Raw genomic sequence first — 15,376 nt, 5'->3', positions numbered from 1 at the left:
GGCCAGATCCCGTGACTGCTGTAATGTACAGGGATAGGAACTTGGAATTGGGGCAGTGACACTTTAATGCCCCGTACACTACATGATGTTTTGATGTGGAATACTGAAATCCAAAAACAAACAAACAAAAAACCAAAAAAACAAAAAAACAAAAACATAGAACCATGACAATAGGAAACATTTATTCTCAGAGAGGTGAGGCATTGGAACAGGCTGCCCAGGGAGGTGGAGTTGGCATCCCTGGGAGTGTTCAAAAAATAGGTGGATGTGGTACTGAGGGACATGGTTAGTGGGCACGGTATGGTGGGTTGGTGGCTGTACTAGGTGATGATGGAGGTCTTTTTCTAACCTTCATGATTCTGCATTTCTCAAGAGTAATGCATGTTATGGTGTTCCATAGCAGAGATGGCTCATCTTTTTAAACCTCAGAATCTCATCACCTAACATTTATCCTTTGGACCAGTAATACTTTAACAAATCTTACTTTTCAAAAGTATTGAGAGAATTGCTGAAGAGCTTCAAAGCAAAGTGTCTGCTGGCATGAGGCTGCCTATGGGTGCCATGAGCCGGAGCTTCATGGTTGGTTCAGCCCCAGTCAGCACTGCTTCAAGGCCCATTCACTCTCCAAATCAGTATTCAGCATGACTTTTCAGTCAGGAATAGATTTCAAAAAGGAAAGATCTGTGATCTGAAGTGCATGCAACTGGTAGCTGATGTTCAACAGTCTGTAATTTTGTGAGCAAACATACCAAAGAACAAAAGCAAATGATGAGGTATAAAGCAACTTGAGCACTCATCCTGCATTTAACCAGGGAAGTTGTGTTTTAGGAGAGGATAATAATGTAAAGTGTTATACCTGTCATTTAATGTAAAAGCACCTCTCTCAGCTGCTTATCTTAGATCTCATGGGATTTGCTTTCTAATCGGTTTTATTTGACATCCATGATCACTACTGGGAGCAAACATACTGGAGTATGGTTGTAACAAACTACGTAATGCAGTAGGTGAAAAAAAAAAGGGGAAATCATGTATGGTTACAGTTCTATGTAAAGAAAGTGTTATAGGTTAGTCACCTAATATATAGTGAATTTAATAGGTATGCAATTTTGTTAACGTCTATACATTCTGTATAATTGCTTTATCCATGGTTTTGCCAATATCTTTAATTACAGTTCAGGTGATTTATTTTTAGTATATGATCAAAGAATTCGGGAACATTTTGTCTTATTTAAGCTTTATTAAGTATAACCTTCACCTGAGTGAGGCTAGGGAATACTTCCCAAGCCAAATTTCATAAAATGTCTTTTAATTAAATCTCCCATTTATTCCTTTCCTCTAATCATTACTTGTGCAGACATACTTTCTGGGGGGGAAAAAAGAAGAAAAGAAAGCAGTATCTTGGTATCATACTCCACTTTACTACTTCATGGCAAAATACAAGAAATTTTAAAACCAAAGTGAGACAAAACTTAAGCTTAAAGGCAGTTTCTCCTTTTCTCTTCCTCCTAAGTCAGTACCTGCGCCACTGTGCATCTCAGTAGACCAAGGCAGTGAAGGAAACACCTCTTGGACATTTTGCCTTCCTAAGACATGAACTGAAAACAAATTCCATTGGCTGCATCCTGCTGCGGGGCTGTGCATGACACAAAGCTTTGTATGGTTCCCTCTGATGTTTCAGTAAGCACCTACTTGTGATTGATATTCTACTCTGTCCTCCTTCCCCCCCACTTTTATTATCAGTGTTCCCCCAGCTGTGTTGCAAGTCCTAGGAGAGCACTCACATCCAAATCAATCTGAATGACTTTGGAGCGTGGTATTTATTTGACATGCCATCAAATGCCTTACCATTATTTACATATGACACCCATTGCTTTTTTGCTACGTACTAATTTTGTTAATCCATTCAGCAAGCAATAAAGATGGCATGATGAGCAGTATCATGAGCTGCTCATCACTCATGGTTTCATTACCTACTGGAGGTCGTAGTAAATTTTTTGTTGTCAGTTTTACACTAATGATTTAGAAGCAATGGATGTTGAGAGTTGATCATGAGTGTTAATTCATCCCTGTCAGAGAATCAGGCTTTATGGCAGGTAAAAACATTGCTGTCATTCACAGTTTGCAACAGCAGTGGTAACATTAATTGGGAGAAAACTGTTCATTAATAATTTTCTGTCACCTTCAAAGTAAATATTGAAATACATCTCTCTCTGCTTGGCCTTGGCTTTTGTGTTCTCAGTGTTTGATTATGGCAGGAGACAAATACATATGCCATTAATATCTCACTAAGAAGGTCAAGTCAAATAAATCAAAAGTGGATAACGCTAAGGCTTTTCCAGCTATTATTGAAAGGACACCTGGATCTCTTAATAAATGGAATTTAACTCTGTTATAATGAAAATACATCCCATCATCTCTTCAGAGGAGAGGGGCAGGGCAGTGAGAATGATATTTGGATGCTAAGATCTGCCCAAAACCTTCTCCCTGGAGATAAACGGTCACCTTGAGATTGGCACACTTGAGCTGGACTTCTGCAGGAGCCTTTTAGGATCCTGCACAAGGATTCTTTTAGGATCCACAAAAAATAGATGAAGAAGGGTGGGATAGGAGAGTAGCAGGAGCTTGTTTTTTTGTGTGTGCTAACACCATACTATACAGCTGGTAATGCAGGAAGCTGAAGGGGGGAGTGCAGTAAGGAAAACCTGAAGTATGCTACCTTTCCTGAACTGCCGTGCCCACATGATTAGTGCACTACAATGACTTGGACTTTTCCAAACTGTAAGGGACTGATGGCTGGCTGGGCTGAAGGGGACTGTCCTCCTGGTATGCCTTGCTCTACAGAGGCTAGTGCTGAGGGTGTCCATTAATGTCCTTAAAATGAGGATGTGCAATAAATGAGCTTGTGGATTTCAAGGATAGATGTAAAATCTGAGTGGCTCTGACTGTGGCAGTTTCCTAAAAGCCTTCAGTGTTGTCTCTCTAGAGATTTTTAAGTAAGTTCTTAGCTTTGATTTCACAATATTTCTTAGTGGGTTTGGGCTTCCTGCTACAGCCCTGACGCCTATAAACCCTAACTTACTGTGCCCAAGGCTCTATTTTCAGTGTTACATTGCTGTGCATGGCCTTTTTTGTACCTGACTTTGGATGACTTTGCTTCAGAATGGCAGTTTCCCCCAGGGCAGCATAGCTTTGCCTACTTCACCTGTGAGGAGTTCTCCTGAGCCAACCCCAATGTCTTTTTTTATCCATCCTGTTCAGAGTCTGATGGCTTTCATTAATCTTCTTTCAAATGCTTCATCTTGTGATGCTTGCTTCAGTGTATGCCTGGTACCTTGGGGATTAGAGCTCTGAAGTCTATGTATGCACGTCTGCTTTCAGTCTGTTAAATAGTTTCAAGACATTTTTCATCTGTGCATCATCAGAACAGAATTCATTGCTTGGGTGTCCTTTGCGTGGTAACTTCCCACTGTTGTGTCATGGCTGAGCTCTTGTTGGGGCAGGACATGCAGCCATCACCCAGCCTCTGAGCAAGGCAGTGTTGTTTTCCTCTTTCTTTTCTTATTATAAGCATTTCTCACATTCTGGCTGTTACACAAAACTCAGTACTCCAATTCTGCGTTACTAGTGCTGTCAGCTTTCTCAGGAGATTAACAATTGTGCTTCAGTGTCTCCCATCATTATGCACTTGACTCTTCCTCTTTTGCTGGGTTGTGAATACAGAGGGGAAAAAAAGGAACCACATGCTTTCTGCTGCTCTCTAGATTCCAGTCCCAGCTGTGAGGTCTGCTCCATTCTCCCACTCAGCAGCCTCCCACCATTTGCTCAGCAGTCACTTGGGGGAGGGTCTTCCAGGGACCTACTTTTTAATGTCCTTATCCCTTTTCTCTCTTGTAAGCAAGCAGCTCTGGGAGGAACACGAGCACAAAGCTGACTTCAGTTCCCAAAGAGGATTTCCCCATTTTCAGAAAACGGCAAACCCCACTTCATCAAAACCGCTTGAATTCATCTTCCCAGAGAGTGGGGCATTCTTAGGCTGTCTTTGCTTTACGTGTGTGAGCTACCACTGCAACATTTTGTTTCAAAAACTATGCAAGTCAAAAGAGCATCCACCTGCAGCAAACAGGGCAGAAACTTGAAGGCTGGAGACAGTACTGCTGGAATATAGTGGAATTCTGACTCTGTTGGGGGAGAGGGAGAGGAAACCTGTTTCTCTGTAATGATCCCTTTTAAGGAATCAGAACTGAAATGTCAGAAATAGGAAATTAAAATGGCTCATTCAATTATGAATAACTGGAAATGAAGTGAAGAAAGAAAATGAGTCTGGAAAAGAAATAGCAAACTTGCTATATAAACGTACATACACATACAACAAACCTGAACACCAAATACCCCTTAATTTAATAGAAGTGGCATCTGATTGTTGAAACAGCATAGAGAGCCTTGCCTTGAATTATGAATTAGAAGCATTCACAGAAGTCTCTGAAAAATGAATTACCAAGTAATTAATTATGAACAAAAGCATTAAATATATAGTTTTGCTGCCACATACATTTTTATTCAGATGCTCAGCACAAAATACTGTAGTAGGAAACAATTGATCTATAACTCTCCTGGAAGCTGCTTCTTCCCCTGATCCCATTTCATGGAAAAAAAAAATCGATGTTTTGATTTTCTGTGTTTCTGATTGTCATAGGAACTTTACCAAGGTTCCACTTAGTTCCTAGCTCTGACCAAAATCATCATTCTCTGTCCAGCTACATTTTCAGGTTCCACACTTTTTTTAGCTTAGTTGGTTTCCTGAGTCTAATTGTTGTTCATTTGTTGACTAACTCTTCAAGATTCCCTCATCTGAATTACCCAGGCATCTATGGAACCCACATAACCCACCCGACGTTTCAGCCAAAGTGAAACCCAAGCAGACGTTTACACCCAAGGTCTCACAACTGAACTGAAAGCAAATGAAAGACTATAGTAAGCATTACAAAAGGTGTGTGAATGAAATTTTGGTATAATAGATGTACATCTTTAAAGGCTATGGAGAACTCAGGCGTGTAGCCATAGACACCTCTATATGTTTAGGGCTGTAAAACTCTCAGTGCTCTTTTTCTTGACATTTTACCAGCTTTCTACCCATTCTCAGGTCCTGGGCTGAGAGCTAGGCTAGCTTTTCAAAGAGTATTTTTTTCACCTGTTGTTGCAGTTTTCCAGTAAGCTGTCCAAAACAACACTCACCTCTTACCTTGTATCAAAGCATATATTACAATTTTCATGCTTTTATCCCTGCTTGAAATCATTGCTTCTGTAAAATTATTACAACCTCCAGTTTTATTTGGCTTCCTCTGAAGTCCCTTGTGACTTTCCATTCTCTTGAAACTCTACCTTGAGGTAAAAATGAGCCATGGGAATCAGCTAACAGTAGTGGATGAAAGGGCGGACCTCCTGAGATCTCTCATTTCCCCTTCAGTGCTGTGTGATGGAGATCTTGATGTAGTGTCCTTGCTACTAGGATTCTGAAACCAAATAAATTTTGTTTTATCTACTCCTCTGTGTCACCAGTTTAGTGATTCCCGGTGTTTTATTTCTGTTCTGCACCCCATTGGAATAGAGCAATTGATACAGAGAAAGGTTAATGGTAGCAATGAACTGTTTGTGCCCAGTCTGTCTAATGCGCAGTGTAAAGGCCACCTTCCCTGGCTCATGTAACTCAGCTGTCAAACCAATCAGCAAAGCAGCTGCTCTCACTTTCAGTCAACTCTGCAACTCGCCACAGTCAACACTGTGCTGTCTGTAGCAAGGGTGTTGTGTCAGGGCTTGCCAGCATTTCCACTATTACACAGAAAATCTCTCCCTCCCCTGGATTTGCACTGTCATGAGAGACTGTGTTCTGCAGGTCTTGTGTGATTACAACCCTGGGAAGCAGTCATTGGATCCGGGCTGGAATTCATTTCTTGCATTTCTTCTTTAGTATACTCTCTCAGCCCAGTTCCTTAGGGAAATCTGAAAGTAATTTTGAAAATTAGTAGTAATAATGAGAAAAAAAGTGGTTACAACAGAGGTATTGTATTTGTGGTTGGTTTTATTACTTACCCCTTTGTATTATAAATTACTTTTGTAGCTATTATCCCTAGGAGATGACCAGCTGAATATCTCTTACCCTTCCTTTCTCTGCTGCTCAAGCACCAACTGCTAAGTGGATCAACTAGTATATATCTAGTGAAAACCTGAATAGTTTTCTCAACTTTTGTTTAGCTTTGGGCAGCCAAAAGATTGTCTACTTTCTCAGTTGATATAATGAAAGATATGACAACAGATATGCCATTTGTCTGGACTTGTGTTTAGAGAACTGTGACTACAGCTAAACGCTGCAGGTTTCCTAATGGCACCATGGATTTCTCCATTTGTGGCCAGCCCTCAGGACCAGCACTGCACTCGCCTCTCAGCCCAACCCTACTCTGGGGAAAAGCAAATGTGCAGGCACAGAGTTGAGAGGTAAATCCTTAGAGCCATCAGAGAGGCTGTAGCTTGTTTCATGATGTGGAAAGTGATGTAAAGCAGGAGGAAAATGAGTATGAATAGGTCACAAGTCCTACTGAATATGAAGGTAGCTTAAATTCAAATAGTGAGTAAAAAATGTAGTGAGTGATATGTTGAAGGATAATTATAATAATTCACAATGTTGTCTTGCAGCTCTTTGGTTATTAGTGTTTTGGCAAACAATAAACTATGAAGCACAAAAAAAACCCAAACAAACAAAAAAACAAACAACCAAACAAAAGTCACCAGAAAAAGATTCCAGCATCTTTAGAGTTTTCATTTTTAATTCAATTTTCCAAATTAAACCAAAAAATCCCATTGAAAAAATCTCACTGAAAACCTGTGGGACATTTTCTTTTAAAGTCCTGACTGCTGAAGATGAGACAGTTAAGATTAACACATGAAAATAGGAATTCTCAAAAGAATCTCTAGGCATCAATTTCATTAAAAAATGTAAGAATGGGATCTGTAGGATCACTGGTGTTTTATCCCTGATATTATCCTTTTAGAAAAATAAAATCAATTTAATAATCTTCTGAAAATTCCAATATTCTTCTAGGTACTTTATAAATATATCCTAAGTTTCAGCTTTTAATTTGATTTTGTTGAATTCTTACCTGAAGTGATAGAATGTTCATTTATCTGGAATGCACTATTCAGTTAAGTTTAATTCCAATCTGGCTTTAAAAATGCAAGCATTTGTAGCAGAATTTAATTATTAGAAAGCTGAAGAACAAAGGTTAAACTGTAGATGTTCAAGAAAAGCTGCTTTTGATAGTGGATTCTTGCTGATGAAGTCTGATATCTTTGTATTTGGAAAATTATATTTCATTAGAGTGATTTTGAACGATGTTGAGGAAGATGAGAACTGTATCTTATAAATCATGTGGTATTTTATGATGACTTTATAGCTAACATTATGTGGTTTGAAAGTTTGAAAACTGCCTTATACATGAGAACATTAGGTTCCTGGTTTCTGGTTCATCACTGAATGGAAGCAATGACCTTTCATTTAATTATCAGAATAGATAATTAATGAGGTGAATTATAGATTAGTCACAATGTGAGCAGTGTTGCTATGTTTTTTCCATAAACATCACCAATACGTCCTTTCCTTCCAAGACTGCAAGGGACTGTATGCCAGTTAATTAGACATAATAACAGCTAATCTTGAGTGGAATGAATCAATAGAGAAAACCAGCACTTTTGTGATCTCTACCTATTTTAAATGCTCTGTTTGTGTGGGTTTAATGTGATAGTCCAATCATCACTGGATTAGGCTTATTTGGCAACTGTTTTTTCTATACTTATAATACTGATTGTGAGTTAAAAACGAATCCACGAAGGCATGCCTCTATGTTAACAGCTGTCACAGTCTGATTTTTCAACTGGAACAAAAGTAGTGATGAGTCAACCCTATGCTTTAGCATGATGGATGGCATGAAGTGCACTCGGTAGAAAACAGGAGAACATTTCCTATTTCACCACAAGCAGAACTAGGAACAAAAATAGCTTTATGAAATCACAGAATCACAGAATAGTTGAGGTTGGAAGGGACATCTGGATCCATCTGTTCTGACTCCTCTCCCTCAGCCTTCTCTTCTCCAGGCTTAACAGCCCCAAGTCTCTCAGCCTTTCCTCATACAGGAGATGGTCCAGATCCCTCATCATTTCTGTGGCCCTCTGCTGGGCTCTCTCTAGAAGTTCCTGTTTTTCTTGAACTGAGAAGCCCAGAACTGGACACAGCACTCCAGATGTGGCCTCACCAGGTCAGAGTAGAAGGGGGATCACCTCCCTCAACCTGTTGGCCATGCTCTTTTTAATTCACCCCAGGATATCATTGGCCTTCTTGACCAAAGGGGCATATCATAATGAGTAATTCTGCTCTCTATGGGTGAGAACAGAATGTGCAAGATGGATGCTAATAGTTTGAAACTTATTTGGAACTCAGCACAGCAAACATATGGTTTGTAAAAATAGATGGTATTAATAAAAAGAATGAATTTCAGCACTGATTAAAGGAGAGTCATGCCCAGGAATATGTCTTCATCCTGGACAAAGAAACTTTAGAGACTCAATCTATGCAGCTATTAAAATAATTGAAAACAGCAGCTGAATTTAAGAGGAAAGAGTTATTTTCCCTTGCTTACTGTAAAATGGGAGACTACAATTTGGTACAGCACTGAGTGAACAGAAGAGAGTTTTATACAAGCATTAATTCATAGTGCTAAAGAAGCTGAAGCAAAGCCTGTCCTATTTAAAACTCGGATTCTCTATTTATTCTTTATAGAATGTGTGTTTGGTGGTATCTATATCACTCCATAGAGCTGTTGTCATACAAGTATGAGCTGTTAGAGTGAAGATAAGGATTTCATTTCAAAAAGAAGACTGAAGTTCAAAGCATAGTCCTCAAAGTTAATAAAAAACCTATAGAAAGCAAAAAAAAAAAAAAAAAGCAAAAAAAAAAAAAAAAAAAATCACTGTGCAAGTGACAGAATGAGGCAATCCAAAGAACCCTCATCTTTACCTTGTTCAACTGAAAACAAACTGTTCACAGTACTGTGTTTCAGAATGGTGAAGCTCTCATTCTTGCAGTAGTCTTCCAGAAATGATGGCAAGTTTCTGCAGAGGCATGTCCACAAAAGAAATAGGATTCTCAGGGTCACTGCAGTGATATTTAGCTCTCCTTACTACTTTTTGTGACACTCTGCAAGCCTTTTTTAACAGCCAGGTTTGCTGGCTAGAAAGAGGTTTAGTAACAGGCTTAATCTGCCAGAACACGTCATGTGTTCTTTTCTTTTTCTGATGCCTTCGTGGAATTTCATAATTGTTATTCTTAATGATTTTTGACATCAGCATAAAGACACACATTAATATAGATCTATCCTGACAATTCTCTTGGTGGTAAACCTCTAATTCAGTATTTCCTTTCTCATGGATGTTTTAATAGATGTTGGGTGATCAGCAGTTTATACACAAGTGAAGATACTGCTTGGTTTTTGGTAGTGGGACACCAAGGTCTTAATGTCAAAAGCTGCAGACTCAATTCACTGACATTTCTCTGGTTTTCTTTGGCCTTTTGGACACTTTGTATTTTACTTTGTAAGAAGTTTCCTCTTGGGACCTGGTTCCTCCTTAGAAAAAGCCACTGCTACAAATGATGTTGCAGTCCTGGTAACGCCTACTAACTCAGGGAGCAGTCATCTGCTCACAAGTGAGGAAATGCTGAAGCCTTGACATTCTGATAACATCTGAACATCTGTGTCTTGACTTGCCTGTCTCCTCCATGCCTTTCTGACTGCATGGCTACTCCCCACAAGACACTGTGTTTCTGCCAGCTGTGTGCATTGTCCTGGCACTTATAATTCCTCCCATTCATGGTTACTTAGTGGGGCTGTGTTGGTTTGGGCTTACCCCCCCCACCCGGGATTTGATAGTTTAGTTAGCATTTTGTTTTAGGATTTTCTGCTGTAGGATCTTCTGCCTTGTGATGCTGGTGAGCCTCCTAATGGTAATGACAATGTATCAGTGTTCTTATCTATAAACCAGCTCTGGTTTGGCCTGGGATTCTCATATCTGTGTTTTGCTGCCTGTAGGTACTTAAAGAAATTAGTGGAAGAATAGACTCATGGTCTACTTGCAAATGATTTGTGAGCTGGGGAAGTCGTGAAATCATTGAGCAAATTAGCTACAATGAATTATTAGTCCTGCTCTAATTTGAAGTCTAAGTTGGAAAACATATAGCAGAATATCATGAAGGCTTTTCTCCAGCATTTGTCTGCATCAGCAGGTTACATACACGTGCTCTTCTTCAGAGGAGCAAGGTAGCTGCATTCTGCAGTTACATCATTTACATCCTAAACTTTCTCACCTCCCTCTCCACTTCTGCTCTGGCCAGAAAGAGTCAGCATTTTTTTCTAGTTATTCATGTATGTATATAAATTCATGCTGAACTACCCATGTGTAGAAAGCCCTGAGGATACATAGATGTGCAAACAGGAGCAGCATTTACCCCAGTAACCACATAGCTTGGCTTTGAGAATAGTTCATGCTGGTAAAACTCTGGCTGTTGTTTCTGTAGGGACATGCATTTATACTGAATGTCACAGCTGTCAGTGGAAGTAGAAACTTGAGTACAACTCTGAACTCCTTAAATCCAAAGGCAGGTTTTGTTAGGCTTCAACCCTGATTCTCAACAGACTGTATGAGGTAAAGCTACTTAGAATGCATTTCTGATAAGAGACTGTTCTCTAAAATGGTTTTATTTTTCTGGTAGTCTTTTTTTGCCAGGCTGGAGGTTGGGTTTTTTTTTTTTTTTTCTTAAGCAAAAATTGGAACTGTCCTTTTTGGGCAGTTGTATACTTGTATACTTATTTCCTAGTTACAACTCTAGTTCAATTTCTGACTATTTTGTTGCTTTGGTGTCTAGCAGCCACAGAGAAGATGCTCTGAGTGGTATTTATTTCAATCTATTTCATGGGGATCTGAGCTTTTCTCATTCTTTTAAACTTTACTGATATTATAATACTTTTTTGAAGCTAGATTAGTAGTGAGAACGCTGAATAATTAGTGTGAGCAGAATGTGTATTGTCCACACACAGTAAAATTGTGGAAGAAATACTGCAGCCTCGTATCCAAAAACAAATGGACATAGGTAGGCAAGGGTCAATGTTCAACCAGCCCAGGGGCAGACTTCAGGTCACTGCCTGCTCTAAGGGAATGCCCAGTGTCCCCTGCATAGGATTTGGAGTTTGAAAGGAGAATTTAAGCCTTATTTCTATTTCCCACATGGAATTCTTCTGCATTTTTCTCGAATAATATGGTAAGCATGATCTCACCTGCTCTTTACCAGTGGCCATAAACAATTACTGTCAGCCAATAATCAAGGACTGGAATTATGAAATGAGTTTCCACATTCTGACAATTTTCAACACTGTTACAACAGTCAATTGAATGTCAAGGACCTTAGGTGTTTTATTAATATCTATAATGAGTAATGAGTCAAAAGACATACATAGCCACTTCATAGTATGGGTTAGAAACTGGGTTGCCTGTAGATAGATTAAGATTAAACTGCTGTCATGATGGAAAACAGAGACGAACTCAGAGAGACAGAAGGTGAGATTGAATTTAGGGCTAGAACTTTGGAGAAAAGTGGTAATGCATATGTTTCTGTTAGTAGAATAAATATACAAGAACTTGTCAAATTTTGTGTTTGCTGTGGTTTCCATCTTTCTCAACTGTATTTGCTCATGACTTAGAGCATGTAACTTGTTTCTTACTTTTTGTTTGGTTGACAAGTAAGTTTTGGAAGTCTTCCATCTAACCCTGTTGACCCACAAGAAAATATGTTCTTTGTTTCTCTTTGTTTCAGTTTGAACTTGCACTTAATCTATATTTCTGATCAGATGAAAGACAAGTTTTGAGGTACTGAAACTTATGAAATTAACTACTTCTGGCCTGGGCCCTGCTGGGCTAGCTATATCCTACATAACTGCTTTCAGTGGTTGTGTCTACTTTGTCACTGTTGTATGTGTGATGGTACAATCAACCCTTGGAAATCACTGGTGTGATTTCACAATCACACCATCACAGATGTCAAAGGACATCTGAGAGAACCCTTTGAGAGCGGCAACCAGAAATGCACCTTGAGAGTAGCCAGGATTTGCCTCCTTGCTTGGCTTAGAGGAGACAAGACACAAGTGTGAGATGTATCTCACATCTGCAGTCTGATGCAATTGAATCTAGATTTGAACTTTGCAATAAGGCTGAGGAGAGTCAGCATTCAGGCTTCTTAGTCCATGTAAAGGTCTGCTTAAATATGACTCTACACTTCATAGCTCTAGGCCAAGTTGAGTCTGTTTCTAGTTCTAGATGGAAAAGCTCATGGCTTGAGGAGTAGGCTTAGGATAAGTTTGGGTACTACCTTCTCCTCCACCTTTATGTTCACTCTGATTTCTCTTCCATATGCATTGCATCCACTCCACCTTTATTTCTAGAGGTACTTTTTAAAAAAATATTTTTCTTGGCACCAAACCGTGACTCATTTGAAAAACAACTTAGAGCACAACCAAATTTCCTATCCTTGGAGAGCTCTGTTGAGAACCAGGAGGGTAAATGTGCATTGAAAGTGACTTTCTAGATGGAAGCTTTTTCTTCCTTTCATCTAGCCCCACGAGAATATATTCCAAATCAGCTCATCATGCCTCATTCTTGGCCTTGTCTGAGCACATCTCCTCTGGTAGAAGCAGTCAGAGCATTCTCATCTCTACCTCCAAAGTGAAAGGATTCTCATTTTAAGACACTACCAATGTAGTTCTGTTGTTCAACCAGTGGGAGGCCCTTCAAGACCATCAAGTTGTCACAATCTATGCAAGTTGTACTGGGGATTACTCGTTATCTGCAGACTTCGAAGTTCCTCAGAGATTTAAAGGAATATTTCGGGTCCCAGTTTCACAAACTAGAGATGTAGATAAGAGAGCAAGAGATCTCCCCAGTCATTGTAAAATGTCAGCAACAAATAATTTGTAAGCTGTAATGGAACATAAAATGAATGATAATGTCCCTTTCCTCACAAACAGTAACATTCTGTTCATACATTTTTATTACTGTTTTCTTAAACAATTGTTTTGCCCTGAAAATTGCTTAAGAAAATTAACCTTTTTAGGCAACTTCTTTCATTTTTCATCATGGATATTGTTTTGTTGAGGAATAAAATAGTAAACTATGATTAATCTCATTCCTTTCTGGCTGCAGACAACCAAATATCCAGGAGATATATTTTGCTATTTTGCTTTGAACAGTTGATTCAAATATTGAACCCCTGTTGTAACTTTCTGGATCATCTCCCATTTTTCTATTCATTTTATTAATACAGATTTGAATCACAAACTCCTGTCTAAGGCAGAGCTCTTATCAGCTGTGACTTAAGCCGGAAAGGTCTTTATGGCCTTTTGAGTTAACTTTTCTTCTAGTATGAAAAACCTGCTGGGAGTTTACTTTCGTAAATGGGCCAAACTTTGGTCTCAGCTGTGTCTAGAAAGCTTTCCTGTGATGTTACCAGTCTCTCTGAGAGCTAGAAGCTGCAGAATATGTTAAGCAAGGAAAACTCCTTAGGCTGAATGCCAACTTCTCTTCTAGACATGACATCTGTATCTCAACTCTTACAGAAATATTACCATCATCTTGATAAACAGATGTCTACATTGATCTGCTTGCCAAGCTTGAAACGCTACTTTGGGTAAATGGAGAATGCACAGGAAAAGGAATAAATGCAGTGAAAAAATGTACCTTGAGTGGAACAACAACAACAACAAAAAAGCATAGTAGTCTTTCAAGTCTTATTCCAAAGGTATGTGAAATAGTTTGTGCTAGACTAGAATAATTCTTTATTTGTTATCTGTGGAAAGCGTTCAAACTGATTATAATGTATAGCAGTGAACTGAAATTTTACTTACAGCTGAGGTGATTATGAAAACAGCCCATAACTGCTGAAGTGCAATACTTGCTGATTCTCCAAAACTGTTAGCAGAAGTAAAAATGAGCACTGCCTAGCTTTTGGCTAAAACAGCCAAGTTGGAGTGATCTCTCTGTAAGAAATGAGAGAAAAGAAATCCCTTCTTTCTGAGAGAAAAGAAATCTCTTCTTACAAAAGTTCTTTTTACTAAATATGTTTCACTCTTTCCCTACTTCTCCCATTCTGGAAGAAGTGACACTTCATAGATTTTCAAGTGGGGTAAAAATGAGTTCGTTGGGATGCTCAGAGACTTCTAAAAACGGGAAGATCATGCAAAGATGGTGGCTGGAGAAGGGGCTGGGCAGGCAAGTTTTGCAGGTCTTTTTTGCAAGTGTCAAGACAATTCTTACAAAATTATGACATGTGAATAGGAAGATACAAACTAATTTTAGTTCTAGCTGTGCCAATTAGCTTGAAAGTATCTGCTTTCAAACTGAGGTGCCCAAAGGCCAGCAGAACCACTTTTGAACACAAGTATAATATTTTTAGCCATCTAACTGTGAATGAGGCAGCTTCAGACACAACCTTTGGAGAGCTTAATGGATAGGGATTACTGTGAACAGCCCTGAAGTGAGCATGACAAAATGCGGCATGAGGACAAAGTGGGGAAAAGGAAATGGGGAAAATCTCAACAACTCTTGGGGAATGAAGTCATGCTTGCAAGTCCTATCTCTTAGGCACGTCACAGCATCGAATAGAAATGTAAATATACAGACAATTTCTGCTGCAAAGATGCCAGGGTGTCAAAGTGCACTCCATAAAAGCCAGCAGGCTGATTAGAGGTAGTAAAATACTGCATGGGTTAAGAAAAAAGCCACACAGGGTCAGACAGATTTTTAACCTGTTTTCTGTAGCAGAAGATACGTGTTGAGGTTTGCTCCAAATTTCCTCTTCTTTCCAATCTGGGAAGATTTGCCCTTTGCAGATAACTGGGCAGTGGACTGTGAAGAATGTGGTAAGGGTGATAAGCAGGGAAGATAACAGAGCATCCTGCCTAAGGAGGAGTTCAGAGTGAGCAAACAGCTCCCTTTTAACTTAGACTTGACATGCAGATGAGAGATTTGGGGGGGGAGTAAATGAAAAGGGAAATTAGAACAAAAACTATGGCACTGAGCAACACAATTTGGTACTGTATTTGGGAAATAAGGGAAAAGTAGGGCTTTTCAAAGAGACTTTAAGAGATCATCTAGTCCATCCCTCTGTTCCAGATAGGATCAGTTACACTTAACATTCTTCTTAAAGGTACTGCCTGATCTTGAATCAAGAAAATCATCCAGTGATGGACAAAAACATTGATGGAGGCTGCAGATTTGAGTAGAGCAGAAG

This window comes from Lagopus leucura, unplaced genomic scaffold (assembly GCF_019238085.1).
Source record: "Lagopus leucura isolate 7727_CA_CO unplaced genomic scaffold, USGS_WTPT01 Super-Scaffold_100001, whole genome shotgun sequence".
In the NCBI taxonomy this organism is placed as follows: Eukaryota; Metazoa; Chordata; class Aves; order Galliformes; family Phasianidae; genus Lagopus; species Lagopus leucura.
The sequence above is the reverse complement of the archived record's forward strand: the minus strand, read 5'-3'. Positions refer to the sequence as shown.